The sequence below is a fragment of the Anarrhichthys ocellatus genome, unplaced genomic scaffold (genome assembly GCF_004355925.1).
Source record: "Anarrhichthys ocellatus isolate YVR2014 unplaced genomic scaffold, GSC_Weel_1.0 scaffold4, whole genome shotgun sequence".
Taxonomy (NCBI): Eukaryota; Metazoa; Chordata; class Actinopteri; order Perciformes; family Anarhichadidae; genus Anarrhichthys; species Anarrhichthys ocellatus.
The window spans coordinates 3,328,885-3,349,946 of record NW_022280034.1 but is presented as its reverse complement, the minus strand read 5'-3'; the positions used below and the strand labels follow the sequence as shown (position 1 = coordinate 3,349,946).

The following is a 21,062-nucleotide window of genomic DNA, read 5'->3' as shown; positions in this document are numbered from 1 at the left end:
AATACAAAATAATTCAGTAAGTCTTTTCTCTGTTTTTTGATTCTTCAATCGCCGTGTTTCCAGGTAACATGGGGCGAGTAATATATAGACCAATGTTCCTTTTGAAGGTATTTGCGTCCTTCAGGCTGTGTCTGTCCTCTTGTAGAGTGAAGTTCTCCACAATAAGTCTCAACAACATTGCAGTTCTGGCAGTCGCCAATTTAGAGTTTAGCTCAAGTGTAAAAAAAAAAAAAAGATAAAGGAATGAAAGAGAAGTCAGCAACAACATATCAGGTGAAAATTTAAGTTTCTTGTTTTGAAAGAAGCAGTGTGGTGATACTTAAGTATTCTTTTTTTTGTGTAGCGTGCGCAAGAAAAAAAGACATATATACTGTGTATTACTTTGTCTGTGAAAAATGCACTGAACTCAGGTGAAGAACAACCTTTTTTTAAAGTCTTATTATGATGCAAAGATTCGTACATTAGCAGGAATATAGCACAGGAATTAATTTAAATGTGAAAGTGCAATTATGTATTGTCCCAAAAACCAATGAATAACCGTGATGAATAACAGCAATCTCAATATTGATCACAATAACCGTAATTATCATTTTGGAAATAATCATACAGCTTTACAAGATCCTCATGTCGGATGTGATTATTTGAAGGATGATTTATTGTCATTATGCAACAAAAGGGTTTCACAATGAAATGCAATTTCAGCCTGTTTGCTACAACAACAGAAACACGACAAAACAAAAACTGTAGGGCATTTTTGTAATTTGCATCAGACAGAACAAAACAACTCTCTGCGGATAATATGGCCGGCATCTTATGACACATTTGACAGCAGGTACCATTACCCTCCCCGGTCAATAGCGGCGCCTATCAAGGCCAATTCAAATGGAGGTTATGGCATTTTTATAGTGTTTTATCTTCTGATGCATGCAGTTCAGTTTGTATCACAGGGGCTAATAATTCCACAGCTCATAAAAACACGTCTTAACTCCTCTGATTTAGAGGGATCACTGACAGCAAATATCAATATGTTTGACCTCATTTGTCGAGCGGTGTTGTGTCACCCAGCCGTTGTGACAGGTTCCCCTAAATAAAAAATGAGAATCAGTGGGTCTAAGAGGATGATGATGCAGCAGTTTCTGGTGTAGTAAAGAGAAGAGTGTCCCACAGGGCTGTCGATTATAAACGTCTTATCAGCACCTGATACGATTGTCTTGGCAAGCGAGTTAACCGATTCTTCAGGCCAATATTCCCTCAAAACAACTCTAATTTACTTTTTTTTAAATAAATAATGTGTGCCTAATTACATGTGCCACAAAGGGTTTAAAATGCATCGTTTTATAATCAAAGAACGAAGCAGCATCTTGGCCGGGTGTCTCTCGGTATTAAAAAGGTCTGCTGATGAAATATCGCCCTGCAAATGCCAAAAGGTTAATTTCCACCTGTATTCCCATTTTACAAACAAGTGTTTTGCATTTATCTAGAGGACAATGTGTGGTCCATTGTGTGGGATCGTTCCCAACATCCATCTCTCCATTAAAGAGGAGGCAATTTCGTCAGACAAGCTGTATATATTCTCGGCCAAGCTGCCCCCGTGTCTCTAGATCGGTCCATATTCGATAGGTTTTAAACCACCATATAGATTAGGCCTTTTGTTTTAATGAGAGACTGAGACACTCACTTAACTACCTGGGGTTTGCAGCACTAATCTTGTTTTTAAGAATCCTCATGCTATTCTAATCTGTTCTGCATCACCGTTACAATTTCCTCGAGCGTAAACGTAGGCCGACGTGCGATTAAAAAAGGTGTTACAGTCGAGTTCAACTGGATCAGCTGTGGGGAAAGAACTAGTTAAGAGCCGGCGTAATCGCAGCAGTCATTACAGCTGCTTCATGATACGGTGACACAAGTGATCCTCACGCCTACCAGAGGAATGGATGAAAAGCATTAGTCACATCAAAAAGCATGCAGTGATAGTTTGAGATAAATCGTGGTGTGGGCTGACTGGAACAGTCCAATATTTCTTACAATCCAAGCTTATTAATAGGGAGCCATTTGCACACTGTTCTTTACCCAACTAAGTAGATTTCCTTTACTGGTTTGTATCATGTCGAAGCCCTTCCCTCTGTCTGAAATCCATCCATTGGTATGACTCATGTGCCGTCCCATGACAAGATGTAGACAGAGGTAGGGGGGGTGTAAGGTGACAACGGGTCAGATCTCATCGTGCGTGCATCTTCTCCAGAGACTCGGCCCCGGCTGATACACGAGCATCCGCGCAACTCACCGCAACTTCACCTCAGCATAAAATACGAGAGGGGAGCAGCTTATTATGTCTGGTCTGGTCAGCGCACGGGCCAGAAGGCATTCTGTGATTATAATACTAAATCATAATCTCAAAAAGTCATGACTCAGTAAGTGCATATTGTAGCTGCGCAGAGCAGCAGAGAGGACTTGGGATGAAATACGGAGGGCTTTAAAAACCGAGCCACGATAAATCTGCTTCCATATGTGCAGCGGTGAGCTAACTAGACTCGGCTAGAGCAGTTTACCGACTGCCAGAGCAGAAAATAAGGGGGGAGAGATATCGCTGTCTGTTTCTAGAGGAGGCGATCAATGTATGAAATCTTAGAGGACAGGATACCGAGTAGGCAAGTGAGCACACACACGCACACATACAGACGGGTCGCCACAGAGGGAGACGGGCACTGAAATGCTCCCGAATACGAGCAGTGTTTCATCAGAGGGTGTACGCGTACACGTCTCTCGTTCCCACTCTCTCTGACTTTGTGTACCGGCCTCTGTGAACGGAAGCCAAGAAAGCAGCATGCTCTCGCGGATAATGTGCGTAAGCGGATGCAACCCATCTCAGGCTCTTCCACGGCTCGGGCACGATGCTCCTCCAGTGTGTTTTAAAACCACTTAAAGAGACATTCACCCACGACGAGACACTTTTCATCCGCTCCGGTCAAACCCGGAAGCGGCGCACTTGTTTGTTCTGATGAAATATGAAACACAGACACAGCTCGGTTCATTTGTAAGTAGGAAATTCAATATGATGATTCTTTGCGTTTCAATGGAATCGTATCACGATGAAATCATTCTTCTGGATACCGTGATGCACATTTACGTCGTCTAGATTGATAACAACAAACACATACTGACTCAAATTTCTCAGAAAAGTAGTCTGCATATAGGAACATCTTAGTGCAGTTAAATACAAACTATTGTTGTAATCTGATTACTCTGTCTTTGTGTGCATGTATAGAATATAATAGAAATCCTTTATTGTCATTGCATTAAGTAGAACTAAATGACAGTGCATACACATTAATCTGACAGTAATGATAATAAAGAATACAAATATTCATTATAAATAGAAAATGTGTATTTACTGTGACCAATAAAATATATTGCACTTTTGGATATTGCACATTTGATGAGTTGTATTGCCTTTATACAGAAGTAATACATAAATAGGGGAACATGTACAAAGGAATAAACTAAGCTGCAGTTGGAATGTAAAACATCTGTGCAGAGTTCTGTGTATATACATTTTGGACTGCAGTTGACTGGAAGTGTAAGTATCAGTTGGGCAAGACACTTAACCCCAAATTGCTCCAGTAGTATGGGTGCGGATGTTAGATAGATAGATCCCTATTTGTAAGCTTCACAATAGGTCTAAAATATAAATATGCCTTCTGAAACCTGACAGATACCTGCGTACAAGCCTTTAATCTCTCCACTCCATGAATAGCTTTAGTCATTAAATAAGAATTGCTTGGTCATGGCATTATGTGGAGCATATTAGAGGATTATCTTGGGTCTCTTCGTGCTGTGATCCTCCTGTAGAATGAATTAAACTTTTAATCACTAAGCCCCATCTAAATTTTTAAAGATGAGAGAAATCCCGCTGGCAGCAGGCGCGCCCCTCTGAGTCTGAGCCCGGACTGAGAACCGACGTGACCCTCCATTAATTACGAAGCTTATTTACAATCAATAAAGTGTCCTTTAATGGGGCCTGCCATGGCAAAGGCCAGTGTTGCAGGGCGGCCAATAGGATTTATCTCGTGTTACCCCTGGCCTCCAAATTAAAACTCATCTGAGAGGAAGCCACACAGACACAATCATAGAATTAGCGAGGAGGGCTTCCCATGGGAGTGCTCTTACTGTGATTACCTATAACACAGATGTTACAGCAGAGGGAGCTTTTAAATTGTGCTATTTCAACGGGGCAATTTTGTAGAGCCCACCATTAAAACTTAATCTTTCATGGAAGTGGATGACTAGGGAAATTTGTGAGTAAAATCGAAGTTCTCATAAGAGGTTTAATACCAATCCGTCTTGAAACTGGTCATTACGTGTCAAAGCAGGAAGAAATAAAGCTTAATATTGTCGTCGGAAGAGTGAAAAATCCCTCAGCACAATGAAGCACCAACAGTTTGAGAGCGACAAATGGACTCTGCCCTGAGGGACGCACGTTTCTGAGAGCAATTATAGTTGAATCCGGCGGTGTGTCTGGAAAACATGAATGTCAGACCTTAATCAAATAAGAGCGGTGCCAGACGAAGCATTGTTAGGGAATATTTATCTTGAAATGGCAGCATAACTGAAGATGAGTCATCCCCGATCCGTTGATTTCCTCCACTTGAAAAGCAACACAGCGAACACTGTGTTGCTTTCACGGAGAAAGGGCGAGGTGAGGAGAAGGGGCAAAACGGACCTGCTCATTAAAACTAAATCCTGCTGCATCTCTTAAAAATATTCTCACTCAAAAAGGGATGCAAAAAAAATAACATAAAATCAGAGCCTCCGTGCTCACGCCCTGCAGCATCAGACGGGGATGAATCACACGCTCATCTCCAGTTTGAGGACGGCCAGGGGAGCAGAGTTCCATAAATCACACTGATATCAATAAGGGGAAGTGTCAGGGCCCGGCTGGCAAGGTGAGCGCTGCACAGGGCGATGCAGAAACCACTTAAGGTTGCTGGTAACAAAGTTTCACTCCTGCCCCGTGATAGATTATTTATAAATCTAGATGAATGCCTCTGCACTCACTGCTTTGCAGGAGAAGCTGGTGATGTCTGTATCACACAATGCACCGTATTTACGGGCACGATCAGTCACGGCTGAGACAGTTCTGTATCCCCAGGGTGGCCAAGATTGCCGTCTAAAAGCTCCTCGGCTTTCCATCACTAGATCTACATGGAACATAAGGTGTGTTCGGATCAAACTGTAGAGTATCGTCACACACCGAAGTATAAAAGCTTCATTTGTCTAAGAATGGGAATATGTTTGAACTAAAAAACACGTTTGTTTCATTTGACATTAGCTATGAGTAAGACACCTATTGTGAAATATACAACTTCAAATAGTATTGTTAAGAGTATTGTTCTATATCCTCTCCAACTGCAATCCACCTGACATTATGTACTGCAGTCCATGAATGGGACTCCTCCTGCTTTACGCCTCTATAGCTGTGAACACCCAACAAACCTAACAGCAGTTACTCGCGTGCTCTCCATTGACACATGAGCTGGAACTTAGACCTGATGTCAGCGTGCGATCTGCGACCTCACGCCTTAAGAGTCCAATGCTGTCAGCTTGGTTAGAACTGCTTATCTGACATGTCGAAGTTAAAAGGGCCAACACTTTAACGTAGGTATGCCCTTCATTGAAGTCCACACTGCTCAAGTTGTGCTTGAAATGTTTCTTCTCCAACACACCGACATGTAGCCGAGTGAAGTACGACGTGCTTTGGTTGTGTCATCTCCCTATGGGCAAACAGAAGTCCTCCTACACAGGCCAACTGGCACACATTGTGACCAAATCTATGCCCAGTTTAAACCAGCTTAGACCCGTCTCACCCTCTCGTTCAAATCCACTCAAAGGAAGCGACTGAAATAGCGAGTCAACCTTTATCACAGTCAAAGAGAGCCAAATGAAGGCGGGCATAACTCATTGCCTTTTATTTCCTCCTGTTTGTTTTAGTAAATGTAAGGGCAAGACCAAATAATGGGATGAAATACTGTGGGCCATGAAGGCAGGTGCAGCCAGATTAAGGCGGGAAATAAATCATCTAAATGCACAAAACCTATTTATTCTCTCAGAGTGGCATGTCCACAGTTTCTTTTTTGTTAAAGTTCAGTTGCATGTCTTCTTCATAATCTCTTCAATGGCAGACGGTGCATATGTAGGCATTTGTCAGTGATTAATGATTTTTATCTTTTTTTCCCAGCAGGCACCGAAATGACAACGGCAGCCGAGCTCTGATTTTAATGTGTTGTGAATGCTCTGCTTTAACGCTCCCTTGCTCCTGTTTGGTCGCTGCTGTGAACAGCAGCAACAGCAACACTGTGCGGATGAGCAGAAGCTTGTGTGGGGCGTAAAACCTCTCCGAGCTTTGCCACCGAGCAGGTAGAGAGAGGGAGATGCTGGAGGAGGAGTGAAGTATTGGGACTCTTCTACTGATGTAGCATTACCCAGGTGAACACTTAAAAGATTACCATTTTAACAACAAATGAAGCTGGATGATGATGATGTGGAAGGTCAAACACTGTGTTAAATACTGCCCAGAGAGGAGGATGGTTTAATGAGACAGTTCGATTAATCCCACCGACTGCTGCTTCCCTTCCACCGATTCATCCTCCTCCTGCAGAGACCTCACTGCTACACCTGCTGGTCGTTTGGAAGTGCTTCTGCACCATCTCGCATTGACAGTCCGAGCAGAGGTGCCAGGAGTTGTATTAATAAAAAGCGATGAATCTAAACCTAATCTAAATAATAGCCTTTCATCTTCCGCTGCCGACATATGACACGGACATGCCCATCATCGGGTCTGTGGAACACACGGGAAATGTGTGTTTTGCATAAATCCTCTCGAGAGGCTGCCATTTGTATGCCTCTCGCTCCCCCGATCCGCTTCAAACAAATAGACCAGAGCTCCAGGAAGAAGAACGGTTCGCTGTTTGACAGGCAGCTTAAAGGGGCAAATAGAGTCATGACATGAGCAAGGAAGGTCATTCTGCAGAAGGCCGCTAACCGCAGGTAATCAACATTGGCAGAAGCGCACATTTGCATTGAGATGAAGGCGTTTAAAAATCAGCCGGCGTCTCCGGGCAGGTGCTGATATTCTTAGAATTAAAAACGCCTGCAGCGTCTCCCGGTCTCCTTCACTTCTCTTCTACTGTCAGTGACATTTGATAGATGCGACATGAGACAACAGGGTTACAGGGTAAATAATAATATTTCTATGAAGTTACATTTAATTGAACTCCAATGCCTATCAAAAAAAAGTGTTCTCCCCTTGATTAACAGAAAAGGGCACTACTGCAGAGGCCCTGGATTTTTTTATTTGTGTTTTCTGTATCTCTTGATTGTGTTTGTTAGAAGATAATTGGCTGGCAACAACATTTAGCATCAAGGTTGGAGCACAAACAAGGCAAAGCGGGGATCTGCCCCACGGGTCAAGTACTTCCGGGGCCTCTAATTAGCCGAAAATCTTACTTGATAATATGCAAAAATACAACACAATATAAGCTGACATGATGAGGACCTTCAGCTGGATCCTTGTTTATCGTCTTATTTTCAGCCCAATGCTGCCAATTGTTTTCCAATTAAAGCAGCAAGCAGCACTATGCCTAAATCTAGCGAGAAAGTCACCAAGTCGGCAACACTGACAGCCCGTCCCTTCAGGCCTCCCAAAGCCACTGCCCCACAATTACTTTAATTAGAAAAGAATTGGCAGCCCGTCCAATCTTTACATTCAGGCCAAATTAAAGGGTTGGGTGGTCTTATTACAGTCCTGCGACAGCCACAGATACCACAGATTCTTAATTCTTTAGTCTGGGCATTTGATTCCTTGATTGCCGTGAGGATGTAAAGAGAATTTCAATAAAAATATCAACAACCCGACCTATATTTTGCCTATTCCTAACTTGACTCCCCAAAATGGGGATAAAAAGGGAAAAACCAATCCCTCAATTTAAATCAGGAACATTTTGTTGGTCAGAGTCAAATAATCTTAATTGCATCCAGCAAGACTCAGTGTAAGAAAAAAAAAAGAAGAAATGTCACAGAGGTGTGAATAATTTTTTCTTCCCTCTACACTCAAGCATAACATGGCTGTGATAACTTCTCGTAACATCCCCTCACATCTTGTCCTGGCTCAGCTGTCACACGGATCCAGCGCCAGCCTGAAGCTGGTTTCACACAGAATTGTAACTGCCACTCCTTCCCTCTGCGCTGTCATCTCTGCCTGCCTCGCATAACTTAGCCCTCAGATGAAATCCAAATGGGCTGATTTGACCACTTCAAGGGAAGCACTGAATAACCAACTAGCACAAGCTCCCATTTGCTCTTATTTCATGTCCATGTGTGCGTCCCAGTTTGGTTCATTTCCTTAAAATGCTTGATCACACAACACTTAGCCAGAGGCCTGTTGAGGGCTTGTAGTGACTTTGAATCTCAGAGCAGCAGAGCCAGATAGAGTGTTGGACTTCCTAGCCTGGGGGGGTATTGTGTGTCAAGTGCAGCTGAGTGGTTGATAGGCTTAGCATGGCTTCTAAGTGGAAGTAAAGCCACGGGGGGACTGCTGGTTTGGTTCCCTCCGTGAATCCACAAAAGTCCTCATCTGAAATTAACTTAAACTAACTTAAAAGAGCGCTAGAGCAAAGACACTGCAGCTGTGTGGGATAATATGTAACCCTCCGTACAGGCATTTGCAGATGAAATGAATTGCAGACCACAAGTCAAAGCTTCAACTTGCATTGCTGCTTGCACTGCAGCAATGCGACTAGCCAATCAGTGACTTGCTGTTTGCAGTGGGTTTTCAACAACAAATGCAGATAAGGGAGCAGTAAAACGTAGTTAGTTAGTAGGGTCAGCCATGATTATAAGGCATGAAAAGATTCTAGGTAACTGTTGCTGGTCACTAGAGCACACATCGGAGGAAAGATCATAGATTCAATAGACAGAAATGTCTACATTATCTGCACTTGGAAACTGGTATAAGGGTCATTTTTGTATTTTTTAACCTGGAGCCTATTTTCCATCTTTTAGTAATTAATGGCAACAAGAATTTGTGATATTGGTCCAGTATTGAGGGAGAACGCTGTGGACAGCAGACGCTTAATAAACCAGATCAAGCGAAAGGTATAGCAAAAGGTTTTATTTCTCTGTGACTAATGTTGAAGGACACTTATAATAACAATCGGAGCCCGTCAGCAGCACACACAAGCACAATTAGTGGACGTACATCGACAGTGAGGAGTTTCCCAGAAAGATTACTTTGCAGCCCGTTTATTTAGTTGCTGTCTTCTGCCGCGTTCTCGCTCAATACTGAACCAATTAAGAAAATTGTTGTCCCCATTAGTCTCACACAAAAACATGGGAAAATAGGGTCGAAAAATAGCGAAGTTACCCTTTAATTAAGGGTAGAGTTGGTGTATCTGGGGTATTACATTCTCAATTGACTGTTATGTAAGACAAAAGAAACAGAAATGGTTATCTCCGACTGCCAGTCAAGTAAAAGTGAAAAACACATGACGATGAGGGTCACATTTTGTTGATGCTTTCTATTTATGACATCCACAGATAGCGCCGGTGACGTCAAGAAAACCCACAAGGAGTCCATGTACACAGCATACCCCAAAGGTAGAGAGTCAGACATTCAGAGGGCGGGTATGGTTTCAAAACCGCAGGACAAGAACAGAACAGATCAATACGGTTCTGCCAACCATCCAAACGGCCAGAGAGAAAGATAGAAAGAGACGGAGTGGCTTAGGTATGTCAAAGGGGCACCAATAATGACATTTGGTGCTGAGAAAATGAGTTTCTGCCCTCAAATGGGCCTCATAAATAAAAAATTTTAAAAACGGTCCAATTTTCAAAAGTGATTGTTGACAACTGCCTCGGTTCTGTTCATGTATGGGGAAATAAGTATGTGAATTACATGCGCATGACTATAAACGTGGTTTCATTGGAGCAGAGGCGACCTGACTAAGAAAGGAGATGAATCTGCGTCCCCATAAATTATGCATTGGTTCAGTCCTATATTACCATGTACACCACCACATTCACTCTGAAGAACTTCATTGTCCACTGTGAATCAGCAGCACCACGTCTCTTTTCATCCCATCCACAGACCGTTTCTCTGGGAGATGCGTGTGCCTTTAGCCTGCAAATGAGTCAATATAACTGTGAAAATGAAATGCTGACAGGTTCAAGGAATGTTCTTTCCTTCTCTCTTAGAAATAAGGCCTCCAAACAGGTTCTTCCTGAAGGGCTCAGGCTCTACCCACAACCACTTGCTTCTGAAGAATGCTTTTTTGAAAAAGAGGTATTTCAAGGAATCTTTGTAGCACTAAGAGTCCCAAGAAGAACCCTTTTTATACAAATAACCCTTTTCAGAAGAAAGAGATCTTCAAGGATTGTTGAAAGCATGGGTAAGCCCAAGGGAATGTCCACAACACAGGATTGTGAACCGTAATGTTTTATGCTGCACCACATCAGACTCAGTCCTTAGAATATTAAATAGTTGTACCCACCCCCTGGGTGGGTTCTAGATGAAACCTGTGGGATATAAAAGGGTTCTCGGTTGAACCCCCTGGTGGGGTTCAAGATGAAACCCTTGGGATGTAAAAGGGTTCCGTTGGAATACAAAATGGTTCTCGAAAGATCCCCCTTGGTGGATTCTTGTTAGCATCCTTAAAAGGTGGAGAGGTTCCAGATAGAACCTCCAGAGAGGGTTCTGGGTGGAACCATACAACAAAGAAGGGTTGTCCAGGTGGAACCTTTTAAAGGTGGTTATAGGTATAACCCTTTATGTTGGGTTCTAGGTAGAACCCTAGGGTCCCGTGTGGAACCTTGACATCCAGACTCACTATTAATTCCAGAGCCAGCAATACAATACCACAAAGAAAAGATCACTTTAATGTGCCTCACAAGGGCAACGATACCTTCAGGGTTGCTATTTGTGACAATGAATCTGTATCTGAGAGGACGGTATAAAAAGGAAAGAAGGGAGTGTGGGCGGGAGTCGGGAGGAAACATCTTAAATTACTTGCTCTTCCAGTTCAGCCCACCGCCAGATTACTGTCAGGCAGGACTGACGTTTGATTGAAGGCGCAGACAGGACCATGGGAAACGGAGACCCAATTTGCGCGTTAGCTGGCCGCTGACCCCTAATGGCGATTTGATGACCACCAATAAATGTCTGTTAGATCCCAGCCACCGTAGCAGCATGTGTCAATCACATGGAGCTGCAGTTTACTCCCACACTCGCATAGCACCACAAGCTTGGCTTTTAAGAAATTTGGAAAAGGAAAAGCATGAAAATGATTAGAAGTCTCTCATACAGATGTTGGCAATCATCCACGCCGTTTTCTCTTCAGCAGCAAAGCCTCTTAATTGAAAGATACTTATCATAAGTTATTTCATTAAATGACTTTTGTTTTCATGTCCCATTGCAATTATTTGTCTCATGTTATTATTATGAGTAATCCAGAGTGTGGGGTTGACGAGGCTCTGTTGAGAATATTAATGAGCTACACGTACAAGAAAAGGGCACCTTCATTCTGTCTACAGGCCTTATTCATTTCAGTTTAAACAAGGCGGCGTATTCCTAACAGGAACACTGCACCCTCCCCTGGGTGATGATGTCTGCAGAACAGCAGCCGCCATTGCGTATTCAAGGAGGCACGCGTGTCTGTATGTGCGTGCATACGAGAGTCCTCACACATGTGGACCTGTTGATCAGATAGAGGATGATTAAGTGGCAAATACAGGCGAGTTTCGGTCTCCGCCGTGTTCGATAAAAGAACCCGTCAGCCGAGGGTGCGGAGATGGATGGAAACACGCAGGGTCACCTCCAGTCCTTCCCCTCTCTCGATGAAGGTCACAAGCCGACAGACGAGTCCGCCTTACGCCGTCCACATTAGCAGGCTGAGCCGGGCCTTGCCGGCATCAGCAAAAGAAAAAGGCGAGGTGTTCTTGCCCTCTTGAGATGGAATGTGTCAGCCTTACACTCACTATCTACACTGAGTGTAAATAGTGCAAAAACAGTGAGACCGTGGGGAGGGATTGTGGAGATTGGATGGAAATAGAAAAGAGGAAATAGCCCAAACTACTGATACACAACATGCATATTTAAATAATTAGAGTCATGAGCTGCTGATTTTAGGCCATGCAGTAGCCAGTGGAGTTCATACTGCAGGTGATACTTCGATCTGTTTTGGTTTCCCTGATCAGCAGGAACCTAAACCCATAATCATGAATACGTTTCATTGCTATATTAATGCTCTGAATATGGATTAAAGCACCTTTAAAAACAAACTAATATGATATTCTTTTACATTTCCCTTTCCACAAATCACAAATCATGTCTTTGAAACATGTCTACTGTAGATCAGAATAGAAAGTGACCATGTAATCTTACCCAAACCAACTAAAAACATGAAAAGACAAGTTAAGTTCTGTCGTCGGCTCGTGGTCTGGTTTCATTACTGAACTTTAAAGAGGCAGGCTGCCCAGGAGAGAACGCCCTCTTAATGGATCCCTGCCAGGAACTTCCTTCACACAGTAATTGGACGCGGCCACCACATGTATGTCTGCTGTGCATGTGGGTGGTTTCAGAAGTCACGCGTGTCGCTGAGGTGAATATCACAGAAGTCTGGACTCAAATCAATCTTCTCCTACTGAACCAAAATCATTATATCACCATCGTCATTATCAGGCGATCATCCGTGTTGTTTTTTGTGTATGCATTTGTCGTTTTTGCACAGAAAAAAGAGAAAAACTTTTAAGAAATTCTCCTTTAGTGACCTGTAATGAACTGAACTGAAATGTCAATCTACCCCTTGTGAACCTGACTAGAGCTGAAATGATTAGTCGAGTAATCAATTAGTCGACTGACAGATGATGAATCAGCAACTGTTTTGATAGTCAATTAATGGTTTCAGTCATTTCTCAGGCAAAAATGCCAAATATTACCACGTTAAAGCTTCTCAATGGTGAAGATTTGCTAAATTTCTTTAATTTTTTATACATTATTTTTGATAGTTTCAATATCTTTCAGGGTTTTAGGCTATTAGTCGGACAAAACAAGCTAATCAAACAAGTTATCTTTACTTTTTTCCAGCATTTTACAAACAAAACCATTAATCTAGCAAATAATTGATGATGAAAACAAAGCTCTAAACCAGGGACCACCCACAAACTCACTGTGGCTTTACAAAGTAATTATCTCTCCTACAAAGCACACTTGCAGGCAACTCTTTTTGTTTTTTGAATGTATTAGATTCTGGGGGAGGGGAGAGGCAGCTGTTAGCTGGGCCCAGCTGTCAATGACGGCTGGCAGAGATGAGAGGGGAGGAGATGCTTTTGAACAAACCTGTGCATACATGGTCCCAAAGGAGCATCACTTTAAAGAAGAACCCAGATGATAACTGGACGTCTCCGTTTGCCTCCGAGTCTGCGGCGTACTTGCAATCCCATGCACACATTAATTATGATGAATACTGTGACGGAGATCAAGAAACCATGTCTTAATAGCTAGCAGTTTACCGTAGGAGTTTACGAAGAATTGGGTCCCACCAAACGCCTCCACAAAGTCCATTTACAAGAGACAAGCTGCTGTGGTCTTGTTGCATTACTTCCAAACACAAATCAAATTGAGGTGGGGTTCCTGGAATAGAGTGGTGGAATAAAGGTCCCAATCTTGACAGAGTGAAAATTTTGCAGGGCCATATCTCTCTTCCCCCCCCCCCTAGACAATTATTATTCATGAAAAATGAAACGAGAAAAGTATGTGAAGGAAATTGGAGTACAGTTCAGTCTAAACTACAATGCAGATTTTGCTTTTCATGCCGTTCACGCCATGTTATTTCTCAGACCGTATACATTAGCACCCACTGATTTCTGTGCCTTTCATTTCCTGTGCTGGAGCCTGAATAGGACACTGTGGAAGCCGGGGAGCGTTATTGTTAAGGACGTGGCTTTACGTTGGACAATTGAAGCCTGTTGGATATATTCTCTACCAATGGCAAAGTTCCTGGTTACTGTCTGTCCGTCTGCAAACATCTCCAATGACAATTATTGATCCATTAATAGCTTTCTCCAAAAATGCATAACTCTACTGACGAGACAAACACAAAGCTCTTCACAGGACAAACGGCAAAATAAAAAGCTTCTCAAAGCCCTTTCATCTACAACGTTCAATATTTCCCCATGAAAGAGCGATTCTCAGCCTCCCATCTCCAGCCACTGAGTCCACAAACCAATGCGTCCAGCTTCTAAATGACAATTAGACTAGCTTGTAGCGTTGAGCATTCAAGCCAGAAAACACTGCAGAGTATTTATTTCTAAACCAGCGGCTTGTTTGAGATGTGACAGAGAACATAAGGAGTCAAAAGAACTAGTTGGTTGATTAGTTGTCCCCCAGATTAAGTGACAAGAACACAACAGTGTTAGCTGGAATGCATGACTAAGCCGGAGGTAGCCCGACCAGGAATTGAGGTCTCTGTGGGGGGAGAGTTTTATGTGCTACACGTGTAGGTCTGAGTGTTTTACATTAGACAACACTACACTGCACGAGCCATGTTGACAATCAGAGCAGCTAGAGAAGGTTCTCAAGCATTCCTCAGTCCTTTATCCATCGATCTTAAAAACAAATGGGCCATTTAGAGATCCAGTACCGCAGCTTCTGTGTTTAAGACAAACGTGCATCCTACCTGCGTTGTGTTCCTTGAACATTCCAGCTAAAATAAACTATTTCGTCTTCTCTAAATCTCTGATTTGTGACTACAAGTCCTGACAGAGCCCGAACAGGAACCAGCCTACCTCCCACCATACATGGATGACTAGAAAAAAAACTAAAGCAACCAGATCAAGCAAGGGAGGACAGCTCCCCCACAATTCAAACAGAATTTCTCTTGCCTGGTAAATTGGTTTTTCGTCACAACTGGCTGTCAGTGTTGGCGTTTGTGGGTTTCAGTGTGTCAGATTTGACACAGCTCCCCTTCAGTAGCTGTGGGCTGTAGCTCACCACCCACACATCCACATCCCCCCCACCCCCACCCACTGGGGAGCAACCGTCTTCTTCAGATCCCCTTCAACAACTTGACAACGCTGATCACTCTTTCATCATCGTCCCCCTCGAGCACCCAGCGGAGATTTGCAGCCTGGAGCATCTGATTGGTCAGAGCCTGACCAATCGTCTTAAAAAAAACAAAAAAACACACAGCTGTTTTACTGTAACAGCAACACGAGGCATGTAGGAATTAGCATCGACAGCTTCACGGTGAAAAAAAGAGAGAAATCCAGAGCTTAATGTGCCTGGAGATGCTGTCACGTTTCATCTGTGCACCAGCAATCAACACGAGAGCCGTGCCCCGTCAATCACAAGCCAAAAGGCACAAGGCAGCCTGTCTCTGGTCCAGGACAACTTGCGAATTACAGGATTTGAGCATCTTTGAGTAGATGTCGAGGAACACACTAACTAAGGCTTGCAGGACTAAATTAATTTGCTTTTACAGGATGTGAAATGTGTAGGAGATGAAAAACGAAAAGCTTTAGCACATATAAACCCAATTAACTGCTCAAACAAAGAAAATTCCTTCCTCGCCCTCCGAAATGTGAGTAATGCAGACCTTTTGCGACCAGTTTATGGTATGATTATAATTCATGCCACCTCCTAAGCGGCACTCGTACACTGTGTCTCTTTTGTGCAGCGCCGGCTTTATGGCCGTGGAATCCCAGAGGAAGAAAAGAGCCAGTGTCACGCGGTCAGAAGGCGTTTTAGTCAGCCAAAAAAAAAAAAAATGGTGTCAGCACTTTTTGCCGGGGAGCGAGAGGCCAGCGTTCAGAGCTGTTAGCCTCCTTCTCAGAGGAGGGACAGGGTTTAATGGGACTACTCTTCCACTCCATTTGGCGGCACGCATCTCACAGGCCACAGCTGCATGCATGCGAGCCAGCGACTGTCACTCTGCATACCTCTCTGCAGCCTGCGAGCTCCACACTCCCTTCAGCAGCTGACAGAAGTTGTTCATCTTCAGACACACACTTGAAACCGGCTACTGACTTAATGTGTGTGGAGGAGACTGCAGAGGTCACTCTCATTACCTTATTTGATGGCCAAGGAACTTCTCCTACCAAGTCCTGGTGCAGCCATGGTCGTATTTAATAGGCCTCATTCAAAAAGACTGGGACACAGGAGATGTGCAGTGCGCTCCAATACCCCTAATACAATACGATACTATTTAGTATGCTGAAAACATATTCAGTATGTCCCAATACATAGTATGTCTAATGCAGTATGCCAAGAAATACCAGGATGTCCGACTGCATTCGGACACATTTTGCAGTTTACAAGCCAGCATGATTTTCTGGCTTTTTGGAACCACAATCCTTAGCGCTGCAGATATACAAGCAAGAGGGTTAAAGTTCAAGGTGCAATGTTATGATGATGTAGTATGTCCCATGCATACTGCATGCAACAGTGCGTACTTTGTAAGGGCAGCTGCAGTTTGTACTAAAAGTAAAAAAGACAAGTATCAGGGTCGCAAAATTATTTTGCAGAATTTCTTCCATTGTCGTTTATTTAACATCTATTCAGCAGTAAACCTTTGAGCCACATGAGGGAGCCTGAATGTTCGTATTGTTCTGATAATTGTAGCCGACTTCTAACATAAAATCTACTATTAAAGACAAGCGTACATACTTTTTATTTACTGATAAGAGGACAAAAATGCGAGCCTGTTAACACGCCTGAATAAATATATTTAGTCTCATTTATAAAGTATTAAACATGTAAATATGTTTTCAATATTTTGTGCATAAAACAAAGATGTAAAAAAATATATAACTCTTCGTGATGGTTGGTTTATCTATTCAAGATAATATACGGTGATGCAGGAATGGCAGTGAAGGTGGTCGGGAACAAATTCTCTCTTCTCACGATGTATTGATAAGAAACATGGTGAAGTGGGTCACAATGGTTTCTCATTTTTTTTAAAAGTGGGTCCCCAGAAAAAAAAAGTTTGGGAAACACTGCTCTAAAAAACTTCTTATAAAATGACTTTGGATCTATTTCAGAGCCAAACAACAATTTCATGGCTGGCCAGTCAAAGAGTAATTACATATGGCCCCGAGCCGGCACATCGATCAGTACTCGGGACTTAAAAATAAGACTTTTTCTGACAGACAGCTTCTTGAAGAGATGACAGTACCTCCACCGCGCACACATTGTGAAAATGCACAATGAAAACTGAAACGGGCAACAGAATCTATTTTCTGATGAAAGATTTTCCTGGACAAATGGCTGAGTTATTCTGCAGCACAAGGTCTCCTCTCCCAAAAAGATTCATCACCATTAAGTATGTTTATAGAAGGTCACTTTCTCCAAGGTTGAGAAGTTAGAAGGTTGTCAGGACATGAGCTGATCAGTCAGCTACAAGAAAAGTCTCTTTTAAAATCTTAATCATCTTTAAAAAATAAAAAAGTCAAAGTTAAATTAATTTGGAAAAATTGTAAAAACGTATTTCTTGTCCATCATGCTAACATTTACTTTTGTTTGATGACATCCAGTAAGTTTAAGGAATGATGAGACATTAATACGGCAGAACCACACACTGTATATAAGAAGTGAACGCAGTCACCGTGACGTCACCCTTTGGTTTGTCGACTGCCTTTGGAATTTTGTGAAAACACTCTGTGAAAGGGTTAAAGTTGTGAGACAAAAACATGGACAACTTCCAGACCGCACAACACTGTGGTAACAACCTGTCAATCACTGTGTAGCCCCGCCCTAAAGCATCCCCTGCTTTATGGTCTATTTGACTCTAAAGGGACCATAATTTACGACATGAACATCATGCTGTATTGAAGAAGACTTGAAACTAGAGATTGAGACCATAAACTCATGTTTACAATGTTTACTGAGGTAATAAATCAAGAGAGAAGTAGAGTCATTTTCTCATGGACTTCTATACAATCCGACTTCTTTTTTGTAACCAGAGAATAACCCAATTATTAAAGGCTAACTTTCAGGGGTTGAAAAAAGAAAAGAGCAGTAAACAAACAAAGTGCTGCATGTTTACCCATGCATGCACCACAATCACAACACGAATAACAAATGTGCTTTTCACTGAATCTCTTTCAGGAAAAGAATGTTAAAGAATGTAAATGTATTCTCGTCCGTGGCCCACTTGCTGAACACAAGGGTGACAATGAACCGATTGTTATCGTCCCATGATGACCTTGGTGCGATGCATCAATCAGTGAAGAGAGGTCCCCGCTATAGTCGCCGGGTCAAGTGGCATGAAACTTGAGAGGTGACTCACCATGAGTAGACAGCAGGCAGGGCTCCAAATCCGGCTTTGAGGGCAGTGAGGCGCTACATTTCGCTGGGCTGAACCACACTCCCGATCCCTCTCTGGAGAAGACACCCAGCAGCTCTCTACAAAGGCAACCAAAAAAAAATTATAATTTAACTCAAGGAGAGCAACAGACTGAGAGAGCCTTGTATTGACACACAGCAGACGCAGCAGATGCAATTTGACATCCGGCTCAGTGGCGTGGCAAGTCAATGCAGCAGACTGTCACCGTTTGCTCGGTTCACTGTCGATGATCCTTTTTCCAACAGAGAACACAAACAGTGGTTGGCGATGCAAACAAAAGCATTTGGGGCAGCTACAAGGGCTGGTCTGTCGACGGGCAGACAGCAGACAGTTGTCCCCCTCTTCAGGGGGAGGATCTGATATAAAGTGCTGCTATTCAGAGTTGTGTTGTAGAGCCACACAGTCCCGAAAACACTCACACACCAAATGTGTCATTATGTCATTAGGTGGCGAGTTAAGGACGTTTGGGGGGGGCTGAATTTCTGTGTGGGAGTCATGTGATAAACACTAAAATGAGGGGGAAATGGGAAATGGAGAGATGCAAATATTTCATGTTTGGTTGCGTCATCAAAAGTCCCAGTGAAACAGGCGTTAGAGCGTCTTTATCCTCTGTAATGGGTCGTATTCTACAGTGAAACTGAATATCTGAGCGGTGAAGAAGGGTTTAAATCAAATCCTTCGCATTTGATTGGACTGCTAAAAAGTGGGCGGGCTTACTCTCACTCACTTCCCTTGTTGTCAAAAGTTGCAGATTGATTCATCGATTGTCATAATAGTAACAATTACGTAAGCACCGTTCATATCTTGTTTTATGGAAAGAAAGGATGATTGTATTTTGATATAAAGTTACAGTGAAATAGATCGTTTGTTGCCGGTATGTGATCTAAAAAGGCATTTTTTCATTTCATCTCAATTTAAAGCTGCATTGGCCCACAGAAACATATTGGTTTTCAGGCAATTATAAACACAAGGGGTTTATAATTGCTATAAGGGGTTGATTCCATACGGCTCTCAACATGGCGACTGCTGAGCCCAAACGCAAACTTCCCAAACGCATGCATTTTTGTCAAAATCTTACGATTTTAAAACCGTTCCTCTACTACTGCCTCATTATACAAATGGTCATTTTGTAGGTGAAGTATTCCTTAAAACCAGCAAACACCTCAAAAAAAGGCTCCCAGTGTAATTTAAGGAATTCATTCGTCCTTGCTCCAACCCTCAAACATCCTCGAGTGTCGACGTGGCCGATTCGCTCGTATTCATGAAGGCAAACTAATACATACTCTGAGAGGACGCAGAATTTAATTTCTGCACAAAACAGAACAAAACAGCAAAACAATAATCAACTTTCCTCGAGGGTGTCACATGGACTTCATAGTATTCTTCATTTTATAATTAGTTTGCACATTTCTCTCTGTGGGGAACACGTTTACAGGACTTAATCTGAATGTCACGCTGAGTTGCCAACACATTAATCAAGCTGAGCCAACCAATGGGGAGTCTAAGTAAGTTACAGCAATAAGAAGAGGAAGAAGCTGTAAGAAAGTCACATCTCCGTCATTCTAGGAAATGTGTTGTGTTCGGGGCTTTGAGGGGGAATTTAAACAGCTTCTGGGAAGCATTTGTTTTATTATATTTAAAGCGAATAAAATGTGTGTTGAATCCCACACAGTGATCTTTTAATACATTCTACTCAAACAAAACCTGTCTGAAAACATTTAGTGTTTGTACGACTCTTACATGAAGAAGATACAGCTAATGGTTGGGAGGTAAAAACAGAAAGATGTCCGCCCAGCAGACGATGATCAGAAGAGAAGCCAGGGCAAAAACACCTCCCTGTGCAGCCCGTCTGCTTTACAACGATATGGATTGCTGAAACACAATCTGGTACACAATGTGGAGGGAAAAAAACAACATCCATTCAAATCTCAATCACGTGACAGGATGCATTGTTCTACTTCGTCCACTGGGCTTCTGTATTATTAACTGAAAAATGCCAGAAATGAGATCAAAACAAATTATGCGACAAAACACTCTAAGTCGCCATTTCACTGATAAATATGGCATTTAGCTTCCCCGTCTCATCTCCTTCTCAGAGGCCAAGAGTGGTTAAGCTCTTTTGTAATATAAATGCCTCTGTGTAAAGGCTGCACATGTTTGCCCTTTTTATTTCTCACATCATGAAGAAACCCCTCCTCTGTCTCACACTCTTTCTGCCAGTTTGAGACATCGTTTCTCAGATAAATTGGCCTGCTTAGACCAGACGAGGTGTCCCGAGTTCTCCCCTGACCATATCTTTTGGTTTGCCAAAGGTCTGGGAAATAAAACACGGGGGCCACCGCGGACCAATTACTTACACAACAAAAAAAAGCAAATCACCTTCCATTGTCATCGCCAATTAATGAAAGTTACATTGGCCAAGAGAGGATATCAGGAGAGCAAGCAAAGATGCATGTGTGGCTAATAAGGCGACTCCTTTAACTGTGTGTGTGTGGCCTAATGAGAGTAAGAACCTTTCTGAGGTCAGTCTGAGGTCAATCTATTCAAACGAGTTTTAGAAATGAACACTATTTAAAAATCCCCCTCATGAAGATGCTGTTCTGTAAAGTAGAAGTAAACAGCCAGAGGATGGGAGATGTCATATCAGTGTTATGTGTTTTTTTTTTTATA

At 42.7% G+C, this 21,062-nt stretch overlaps 1 protein-coding gene across 6 annotated transcripts in view; it reads right to left on the bottom strand.

The window, feature by feature from the left end:
• The window catches only part of tanc2b (tetratricopeptide repeat, ankyrin repeat and coiled-coil containing 2b), a 125,946-nt gene that overhangs the window by 94,778 nt on the left and 10,106 nt on the right, over positions 1-21,062 (bottom strand). For all 6 annotated transcript variants that reach the window (XM_031843310.1, XM_031843311.1, XM_031843313.1 and 3 more), the window contains exon 2: positions 18,336-18,451. The gene's annotated coding sequence lies outside the window, so the exon portion shown is untranslated. The remainder of the gene's footprint in view (positions 1-18,335; positions 18,452-21,062) is intronic.